The sequence below is a fragment of the Oncorhynchus tshawytscha genome, linkage group LG17 (genome assembly GCF_018296145.1).
Source record: "Oncorhynchus tshawytscha isolate Ot180627B linkage group LG17, Otsh_v2.0, whole genome shotgun sequence".
NCBI classification, from domain to species: domain Eukaryota; kingdom Metazoa; phylum Chordata; class Actinopteri; order Salmoniformes; family Salmonidae; genus Oncorhynchus; species Oncorhynchus tshawytscha.
Window position 1 is genome coordinate 18,159,349 of NC_056445.1, and position 11,915 is coordinate 18,171,263.

Here is an 11,915-nt window from a genome sequence, read left to right on the forward strand (position 1 = left end):
TGTGTCTGTATAAACCTGCAGTCTACTCCATCTAAAATGTCAGACACAGTTGCACTTGATAAAATTTGCATTTGGATTGGGGGAGGACATGGAAAATAGTTGATACCATCCAATTGAAATATAATAAACCACTGTTAAAACAGTCATGGGAAAATAAAACATTTTAGTAACAGTTTCACCTCATAATGTGACTGAGTGACTAAAATGTGACTGCATATGTTTGTGTCACATTGAAAATGGATCTTTAGCAAATGAGATTCTAACTGAAAACTGATGCATCATGCTTCTGAGAGTGAAACCAGCCATTGGAATGTGGAGCATCTAGACACACATCTAGACACGTACCAGGTTTATGAGACCTCGTCTCACCTCAAAAGTCTTGACTACCAAAACACACAAACAACATCACTTTTCCCAGACTCCTCGGCTCATCGACTCGCTACCACAGGAAAGTGTCAGAACAGAGTGGCCGCTGTCAAGGTTACACACACAAGCCTCCTATCCCCATGACTGTGTGAGGTTTCTGTTGATGGGTGGCTGAGTGGGTGCAAAAGTGGTCTGTGTTCGGGTCTGAGTTGTGTGGCCTTCGCCAATTACAGGTCGGAGACCCCTAAACAAAATAAACGTTGTGCTGACTGGGACGTGGCATAAAGAGGGCAGTGTGCAGATGCATATTTCATGGTCAGGGATACATGCCGTTTATAATTAATGAGATGACAGCCGTGGGCATTGAGTGTGGTCGCCAGTCGATCACCCAGCAATTTGTCAACAAGCCCTCACTCACCCTATAACACATAAAGCCATAGTACCACTTTCTCTGCATGCATAGAGGAACTTAAAACTTACTACCCTCTCCACTACTGTTCCATCAATGTGGATAGGGGGGTGTTCCCTCTGCTGTTTCCTGAAGTCCACAATCATCTCCTTAGTTTTGTTGACGTTGAGTGTGAGGTTATTTTCCTGACACCACACACCAAGGGCCCTCACCTCCTCCCTGTAGGCCGTCTCGTTGTTGTTGGTAATCAAGCCTACCACTGTTGTGTCGTCCGCAAACTTGATGATTGAGTTGGAGGCGTGCGTGGCCACACAGTCGTGGGTGAACAGGGAGTACAGGAGAGGGCTCAGAACGCACCCTTGTGGGGCCCCAGTGTTGAGGATCAGCGGGGTGGAAATGTTGTTGCCTACCCTCACCACCTGGGGTGGCCCGTCAGGAAGTCCAGTACCCAATTGCACAGGGCGGGGTCGAGACCCAGGGTCTCGAGCTTGATGACGAGCTTGGAGGGCACTATGGTGTTAAATGCCGAGCTGTAGTCGATGAACAGCATTCTCACATAGGTATTCCTCTTGTCCAGATGGGTTAGGGCAGTGTGCAGTGTGGTTGAGATTGCATCGTCTGTGGACCTATTTGGGCAGTAAGCAAATTGGAGTGGGTCTAGGGTGTCAGGTAGGGTGGAGGTGATATGGTCCTTGACTAGTCTCTCAAAGCACTTCATGATGACGGAAGTGAGTGGTACGGGGCGGTAGTCGTTTAGCTCAGTTACCTTAGCTTTCTTGGGAACAGGAACAACGGTGGCCCTCTTGAAGCATGTGGGAACAACAGACTGGGATAGGGATTGATTGAATATGTCCGTAAACACACCAGCCAGCTGGTCTGCGCATGCTCTGAGGGCGCGGCTGGGGATGCCGTCCGGGCCAGCAGCCTTGCGAGGGTTGACACGTTTAAGTTCCTCGGCATACACATCACAGACAAACTGAATTGGTCCACCCACACAGACAGCATCGTGAAGAAGGAGCAGCAGCGCCTCTTCAACCTCAGGAGGCTGAAGAAATTCGGCTTGTCACCAAAAGCACTCACAAACTTCTACAGATGCACAATCGAGAGCATCCTGTCGGGCTGTATCACCGCCTGGTACGGCAACTGCTCCGCCCACAACCGTAAGGCTCTCCAGAGGGTAGTGAGGTCTGCACAACGCATCACCGGGGGCAAACTACCTGCCCTCCAGGACACCTACACCACCCGATGTCACAGGAAGGCCATAAAGATCATCAAGGACAACAACCACCCGAGCCACTGCCTGTTCACCCCGCTATCATCCAGAAGGCGCGGTCAGTACAGGTGCATCAAAGCTGGGACCGAGAGACTGAAAAACAGCTTCTATCTCAAGGCCATCAGACTGTTAAACAGCAACCACTAACATTGAGTGGCTGCTGCCAACACACTGACTCAACTCCAGCCACTTTAATAATGGGAATTGATGGGAAATGATGTAAGATATATCACTAGCCACTTTAAACAATGCTACCTAATATAATGTTTACATACCCTACATTATTCATCTCATATGTATATGTATATACTGTACTCTATATCATCTACTGCATCTTTATGTAATACATGTATCACTAGCCACTTTAACTATGCCACTTTGTTTACATACTCATCTCATATGTATATACTGCACTCAATACCATCTACTGTATCTTGCCTATGCCGCTCTGTACCATCACTCACTCATATATCTTTATGTACATATTCTTTATCCCCTTACACTTGTGTCTATAAGGTAGTAGTTTTGGAATTGTTAGCTAGATTACTTGTTGGTTATTACTGCATTGTCAGAACTAGAAGCACAAGCATTTCGCTACCCTCGCATTAACATCTGCTAACCATGTGTATGTGACAAATAACATTTGATTTGATTTGATTTAGAGGGGATCCACGTTTTTAGAGGACAGAATTCCCACAACCTTCTCCCTGTCCGATTTGGGACTCTAAAAAGAAGTGTACTACTGTTCAATTGTGGGTCCTAGTAGGCTAATGTCTGTACATTGAAAGAACGCTAGTGGAACATTGTATTCGTGGTTTATGGTTCATTGCTAAAAGTCTACAGCCTCATGTCACTATTGATTATAGATATGTAATTATCTAGTTGTCCTCTAAAGCAGTATTTCAGTAATTTATAACAACTAAAACAGGTGATATTACAGCAGTGAGTAAACACAAGTCATGTTGTTTGATATCGGGGACAGCTGTACTAAAAGTAGATATTGTCCAAATGTAGTCACTACTACACTGGGATTGCAGGGTATTAGGCAATCACAGACACTGGGTGCGAGTACACATTATGACTACAGTATTGCTGGTGAAAGACTGTCCTAATTCCTGCCTCAATCAATACCTCACACTGTGGGAGACAAAATCTAATGACATTTCAACAGCTCATAATATGATGGTCATGACACTCAATGCCTGTGGCAATGTCCAAACTAACCCATTGTAATCACTCTTACTTGTGTGTGTGTGTGCGCGTGTGTGCACGTGTGAGAGTTGTGTAAGGGAATTCTGCCCTATGTGCACACAAGTGACCCCAGGAAACTTTGATCAGAGGTTAGTTTGTTTAATAATGATTGCAACCCGGAGTATACACTTACAGTAATTTGCAAGTAACACACTCAGTACAAAAGATGGTGTTTTCCCTTTGTATCCCTACTGAGGATCACCCCGCCCAGGGTGATGTCCTTTAACTTTAATACCAAATAAGCTCATAATTAATTGTTGCTAATATAAAGATGTCTCAGCTAGGCAGAGTTCAGCTTATTGTTATTTGCAGTTAGTTTCCCAATCCTTCTTCCTCCTATTGCTATCATGTGCTCGCAGAAGTAAGACTGGAACATAGTATCAGCAGAAACTGAAAGTATAGTTTCAACACACAGACATCTGACTTTTGTACAGTTGACCTCTTCATGCACTTACAAAGTCTCTACCACTGATTCTTAATCTCAAGCTAAAGCAAAACATGAATCATTGTACTTTTGTAACTACAGGTGTTCCTATAATCTACAGATATGGGGTTCTGGGGTTCATATTAATTGCTCAAAAAGGTAACGAGAAGAACAGTGGAGACATGAGTTCCCCAGATGCTGAGTTTTCCTTCTTGAAAAACTGCTGAGCTGAAAAAAGAGCCAAAGGACTGAACCTCTGCCAACGATGTTAACACTGAACGTCTGAATGGAATCCAGCATTATTAAAAGATGACTAGTGACATCATCTGACGGAAAACGATGACACATCGCCGATGCCTTCTCAGATAGATGGGAAGAGCAGAGCTAGCTTTACAGTGGAGCTCGGCATCTGCACCATTCATCACAAAACCATCTGTGTGTGAGTACCTCACTATGACAGACAGAGCTGTGTGACGGTTGTCAGGCAGGATGTGGCTGTGTCTCGTATTTCATTTGAATGTCCCCATAAGGCATGTCTGTCCCCACAAGTCCGTGTGAAATGTCCCACAGAGGTCATCTGTCCTGTTTACTGCCACATATGAGAGTACTGTTTTTCATAGTACCATGTAGACTAAGGTTGTAGACCTCTCCATGCTCTGGCAGCCCTACCTCTTATAACCACTGAACCCAGTAATCGGGATGGTCTCAAATAACCTATAATTACTCCAATAAAACATACCAAATGATATAACATTTTTGACGGTCATGACTTTTATTTCTTATAAATCCAGACCAGAGGCAGCAAACTTCCATGTTGACAACTCAAACAAGAACATTGATAGCCTAGATGGATGAAGACCCCCTAGGAGTGTCTGCTTTTGTTTGCAGATTATCTTAAATTACATTCCCTTGGTGTTGTTTGTCTCCAAGTTAATAATTGTTTCACTCTCCCACTCACCAGTACAATGCAGTGGAACATAGAATCACAATTATTTTAATACCGACTCAGGTCCCTGACAGGTCATCCATCTTATAATGATGGGTAAGGCATTATTTTCAGTCCCAGGAAATGAGCCTGTTTTTCTGACAAATAGCTTATGGGACACTCAGTGGCTGGAGACTATACATGTATCATGTTTCAGACTAATGCTTTGAGTGTGTAGACATGTATCCATCACCATGACAACCTGACAGATATGAAGTGAAAAGGTCCAACCCTTTTTTTGTTTGTTGGTCAAATAAAGATAGAACAACGGCTACAGTAATGATGAGCATTTTACAATATTTAGGGGCGTACCCATTAACCAGAAAACGGTGGTGGTTTGTTGGTCGCGGCTGCACTTGGCCAAACAATGAGGCGTCAGTCAAGTCAGACAAGATCTCTCTCCTGCTGGGCCCTTCGCACATGAGGAACCCTCCCCTACCAGGAGAAATCAGTAGTGGAGTCAAATTCAATGATAAAGAAACACTAGCTGTTCCAACAGCACAGATTAACCCCGACAGGAGATCTGAGCCACACATGGAAGAAAAAAGGGGGTTGATTTGAATTGCAAATAGACAGCTAGAATCAACTGTGTAGTGCTAGGGGAAAAAACAAAACGTACACCCCTTGCGGTCCCCAGGACGGAGTTTGGGAAACGCTGGTGTAACGGAAAAAATATACCCCTTTCACCATGGCTGTGAAGACGCCTTTAGCAGAGTTGTAGCCACTGCCAACGTTGGAGAATACTCACTTGTACTGTAAATGGATGTCGGTGGAGATCGGTCCAAAGGCCCAGAACCAGACACTTTAAACCCTCCTTCAAAGTCTTCAGTTCTTCCTCTTGAGCTTTGTTCACACTCCTCATCTCCTCCACAGCTCTGAGTTTCTGGTCCGTGGTTCCCAGTTTCTCCTTCAGCACAGCCAGCTCTCTGATCAAAGAGCAGGGGTCAGGCTGGCAGACAGGCAAACTGGTTCCAGGCCTCTGGTGAGGCAAGGAGAAAGCATTAGTAGGACCAAAACTTCCTTCAATCTTACAATGGGTGGCAGGTAGCCTAGCGGTTAGCGTGTGGGCCAGTGTCGATCAAATCAAATCCAAATCAAATTTTATTGGTCACATACACATGGTTAGCAGATGTTAATGTGAGTGTAGCGAAATGCTTGTGCTTCTAGTTCCGACCATGCAGTAATATCTAACAAGTAATCAAACAATTTCACAAGAACTATATTTTACACACAAGTGTAAAGGAATGAATAAGAATATGTACACATCAATATATGGATGAGCGATGGCCGAACGGCATAGGCAAGATGCAGTAGATGGTATAGAGTACAGTATATACAGTGGGGCAAAAAAGTATTTAGTCAGCCACAAATTGTGCAAGTTCTCCCACTTAAAAAGATGAGAGACGCCTGTAATTTTCATCATAGGTACACTTAAACTATGACAGACAAAATGAGAAGAAAAAAATCGAGAAGATCACATTGTAGGATTTTTAATTAATTAATTTGCAAATTATGGTGGAAAATAAGTATTAGGTCAATAACAAAAGTTTATCTCAATACTTTGTTATATACCTTTTTTTGGCAATGACAGAGGTCAAACGTTTTCTGTAAGTCTTCACAAGGTTTTCACACACTGTTGCTGGTATTTTGGCCCATTCCTCCATGCAGATCTCCTCTAGAGCAGTGATGTTTTGGGGCTTTTGCTGGGCAACACTGACTTTCAACTCCCTCCAAAGATTTTCTATGGGGTTGAGATCTGGAGACTGGCTAGGCCACTTCAGGACCTTGAGATGCTTCTTACGAAGCCACTCCTTCGTTGCCCGGGCGGTGTGTTTGGGATCATTGTCATGCTGAAAGACCCAGCCACATTTCATCTTCAATGCCCTTGCTGATGGAAAGAGGTTTTCACTCAAAATCTCACGATACATGGCCCCATTCATTCTTTCCTTTACACGGATCAGTCGTCCTGGTCCCTTTGCAGAAAAACAGCCCCAAAGCATGATGTTTCCACCCCCATGCTTCACCGTAGGTATGGTGTTCTTTGGATGCAACTCAGCATTCTTTGTCCTCCAAACACGACGAGTTGAGTTTTTACCAAAAAGTTCTATTTTGGTTTCATCTGACCATATGACATTCTCCCAATCTTCTTCTGGATCATCCAAATGCTCTCTAGCAAACTTCAGACGGGCCTGGACATGTACTGGCTTAAGCAGGGGGACACATCTGGCACTGCAGGATTTGAGTCCCTGGCGGCGTAGTGTGTTACTGATGGTAGGCTTTGTTACTTTGGTCCCAGCTCTCTGCAGGTCATCCACTAGGTCCCCCCGTGTGGTTCTGGGATTTTTGCTCACCGTTCTTGTGATCATTTTGAACCCATGGGGTGAGATCTTACGTGGAGCCCCAGATCGAGGGAGATTATCAGTGGTCTTGTATGTCTTCCATTTCCTAATAATTGCTCCCACAGTTGATTTCTTCAAACCAAGCTGCTTACCTATTGCAGATTCAGTCTTCCCAGCCTGGTGCAGGTCTACAATTTTGTTTCTGGTGTCCTTTGACAGCTCTTTGGTCTTGGCCATAGTGGAGTTTGGAGTGTGACTGTTTGAGGTTGTGGACAGGTGTCTTTTATACTGATAACAAGTTCAAACAGGTGCCATTAATACAGGTAACGAGTGGAGGACAGAGGAGCCTCTTAAAGAAGAAGTTACAGGTCTGTGAGAGCCAGAAATCCTGCTTGTTTGTAGGTGACCAAATACTTATTTTCCACCATAATTTGCAAATAAATTCATTAAAAATCCTACAATGTGATTTTCTGGCTAGAGATTTGAGTCAGTATGTAGGCAGCAGCCACTCAATGTTAGTGATGGCTGTTTAACAGTCTGATGGCCTTGAGATAGAAGCTGTTTTTCAGTCTCTCGGTCCCAGCTTTGATGCACCTGTACTGACCTTGCCTTCTGGATGATAGCGGGGTGAACAGGCTGTGGCTCGGGTGGTTGTTGTCCTTGATGATCTTTTTGGCCTTCCTGTGACATCGGGTGGTGTATGTGTCCTGGAGGGCAGGTAGTTTGCCCGCGGTGATGTTTTGTCCAGACCTCACAGTGCTCCGGAGAGCCTTATGGTTGTGGGCGGAGCAGTTGCTGCACCAGGCAGTGATACAGCCCGACAGGATGTTCTCGATTGTGCATCTGTAAAGGTTTGTGAGTGTTTTTGGTGACAAGCCAAATTTCTTCAGCCTCCTGAGGTTGAGGCGGCGCTGTTGCGCCTACTTCACCACGCTGTCTGTGTGGGTGGACAATTTCAGTTTGTCCGTGATGTGTACGCCGAGGAACTTAAAACTTTCCACCTTCTCCACTACTGTCCCGTCGATGTAGATTGGTGGGTGCTCCCTCTGCTGTTTCCTGAAGTCCACGATCATCTCCTTTGTTTTGTTGACGTTGAGTGTGAGGTTATTTTCCTGACACCACACTCCGAGGGCCCTCACCTCCTCCCTGTAGGCCGTCTCGTAATCAAGCCTACCACTGTAGTGTGGTCTGCAAACTTGCTGATTGAGTTGGAGGCGTGCATGGCCACGCAGTCATGGGTGAACGGTGAGTACAGGAGAGGGCTGAAAACACACCCTTGTGGGGCCCCAAGGTTGAGGGGCCTGGGGCATATCCTCACCACCTGGGGGTGTCTCGATAGAATGTCTAGGACCCAGTTGCACAGGGCAGGGTTGAGACCCAGGGTCTCGAGCTTAATGACGAGTTTGGAGGGTACGATGGTGTTAAATGCTGAGCTGTAGTCGATGAATAGCATTCTTACATAGGTATTCCTCTTGTCCAGATGATTTAAGGAAGTGTGCAGTGTGATTGCAATTGCATCGTCTGTGGACCTATTGGGGTGGTAAGCAAATTGGAGTTGGTCTCGGGTGTCAGGTAGGGTGGAGGTGATATGATCCTTGACTAGTCTCTCAAAGCACTTCATGATGGCGGAAGTGAGTGCTACGGGGTGATAGTCATTTAGCTCAGTTACCTATGCTTTCTTGGAAACAGGAACAATGGTGGCACTGTGTTGTCCTCAAAGCGAGCAAAGAAGTTGTTTAGTTAGTCTGGGAGCAAGACATAGGGGTCCGCGACGGGGCTGGGTTTCTTTTTGTAGTCCGTGATTGACTGTAGACCCTGCCACATACCTCTCGTGTCTGAGCCATTGAATTGAGACCCTACTTTGTCTCTATACTGACGCTTAGCTTATTTGATTGCCTTGCGGAGGGAATAGCTACATGGTTTGTATTCGGTCATGTTTCCTGTCGCCTTGCACTGATTAAAAGCAGTGGTTCGCGCTTTCAGTTTTGCGCAAATGTTGCCATCCATCCACGGTTTCTGGTTGGGGAAGGTTTTAATAGTCGCCGTGGGTACAACATCACCGATGCACTTGCTAATAAACTCGCTCACCGAATCAGCGTATACATCAATGTTGTTGTTCAATGCTATCCGGAACATATCCCAGTCCATGTGATCGAAGCAATCTTGAAGCGTGGAATCAGATTGGTCGGACCAGAATTGAACAGACCTGAGCCCGGGCGTTTCCTGTTTTAGTTTTTGTCTATAGGCTGGGAGCAACAAAATGGAGTCGTGGTCAGATTTGCCGAAAGGAGGGCGAGGGAGGGCCACTTTAATAATGGAATTGATGGAAATTGGTGTAAAAATGTATCACTAGCCACTTTAAACAATGCCACTTAATATAATGTTTACATACCCTACATTACTCATCTCATAGGTATATGTATATACTGTACTCATTTAAACTGCTGCATCTTGTTGCATCTACTGCATCTTGCCATCTTTATGTAATACATGTATCACTAGCCACTTTAAACTATGCCACTTTATGTTTATATACCCTACATTACTCATCTCATATGTATATACTGTACTCTATACCATCTACTGAATCTTGCCTATGCCGTTCTGTACCATCACTCATTCATATATCTTTATGTACATATTCTTTATCCCTTTACACTTGTGTGTATAAGGTAGTAGTTGTGGAATTGTTATGTTAGATTACTCGTTGGTTATCACTGCATTGTCGGAACTAGAAGCACAAACATTTCGCTACACTCGCATTAACAACTGCTAACCATGTGTATGTGACAAATAAAATTTGATTTGACTTGTATGCATCGCGGAAGTTAGAGTAACAATGATCCAGAATTTTGCCAGGCCGGGTCGCGCATTCGATATGCTGATACTGCCACGCCCTGGCCATAGAGAGGCTTTTATTCTCTATTTTGGTTAGGCCAGGGTGTGACTAGGGTGGGCATTCTATGTTCATTTTTTTATGTTTTGTATTTCTTTGTTGTTTGGCCGGGTGTGGTTCTCAATCAGAGGCAGCTGTCTATTGTTGTCTCTAATTGAGAACCATACTTAGGTAGCTTTTTCCCCACATGGGTTTTGTGGGTAGTTAATTTCTGTTTAGTGTTTGTTTCACCTTTCAGAACTGTTTCGGTTATTCCTTTTGTTATTTTTGTATTTAGTGTTCAGTTTCAAATAAATAATATGAACACGTACCACGCTGCACCTTGGTCCTCACCTCCTTCCACCAACAGCCGTTAGATACAAGTTAGAGAGCCTTGTTTTCAGATTAGCCTTGTTAAAATCCCCAGCTACAATAAATGCAGCTTCAGGATATGTGGTTTCCAGTTTACATAGAGTCCAGTGAAGTTCTTTCAGGGCTGTCGAGGTGTCTGGATATACACGACTGTGGTTATAATCAAAGGGAATTCTCTTCGTAGATAATGCGGTCGGCATTTGATTGTAAGGAATTCTAGGTCAGGTGAACAAAAGGACTGTATGTTGTTATGATCACACCACGTCTCATTAATCATAAGGCATACACATCCGCCCTTCTTCTTACCAGAGAGATGTTTGTTTCTGTCGGTGCGATGTGTGAAGAAACCAGGTGGCTTGTACGGACTCTGATAACGTATCCCGAGCAAGCCATGTTTCTGTGAAACAGAGAATGATCTGCCCTTGAGCAAGGCACTTAATAACCCTTTAATGTCTTCAAGGATTCTGTGCAGTCCATTATGTTTATCTCTCTCTTATATAGGGATGTGAACAGAGGAAGCTATAATAGGAACAAATGGGAATTGTTATTGATTGGAAAATAGGTCAGTCCCTGCTTGGTTGTGGAAACTTTACCAAACTTCCCAGTGTCATCATCAGCAGTGATCAGCAGTGGGGTCGTTCCACCAAATTAGTGCTTGTTGCGTCCCTTTGATATGTTAAATTATTGTTAAAGCCTGTTGTATTAAACTACGTGCCCATTAATATAGACCACATAGAGAATTCAACAAATATATGTTTTTTAGATGACTAAAGACTTGCTAAAGAGCCAGAATTCAGTGTTTTGACATGTCCCTCTGTACACCCTCTGTGACTTTTTCAAATGTTCTTATTTTAACCCACTTAACCCCAAAATGTTCTCCTTTCTCCTTATTTCTCCTTGTTAGCCTATTGTCTGCAAAGGTTGTTACATTGTAACCACATAGTAATAATACCCTATGGGTTTCACTTTACATGAAGTTACATGATAATTAAGCAAGAAGGCCCTCGGGGGTGTTGTATATGGCCAATATTCCACGGCTCAGGGCTGTATTTATGGGAGTGCTTGGATACAAACTTTAGCCGTGGTATATTGGCCATATACCACAAACCCCTGAGATGCCTTATTGCTATTATAAACTGGTTACCAATGTAATTAGAGCAGTAAAAATACATGTATTGTCATATCCTTGGTATACAGTCTGATATACCATGGTTGTCAGCCAATCAGCATTCAGGGCTCGAACCACCCAGTCTATAATTACAATTATATCTTACATAACTACATTGTTCTTACTTTACTCCTTGACTCGGTATAGCCTTTGAGCCAGGTCATTACCATAGAAATAAACTAATTGAAAATGACTGGAAGTTAATGACAAGGTGAGCCTTGTTAAAATTGTTGTTGCCAGGTAGTTGCACTTTGTAGTTACATGTAACGAAGGTCAGATTTTACACGGTGGAAAAAGAACATGTGTTACACAGTGGAAAAAGAACATGTGTTACACAGTGGAAAAAGAACATGTGTTACACGGTGGAAAAAGAACATGTGTTACACAGTGGAAAAAGAACATGTGTTACACAGTGGAAAAAGAACATGTGTTACACAGTGGAAAAAGAACATG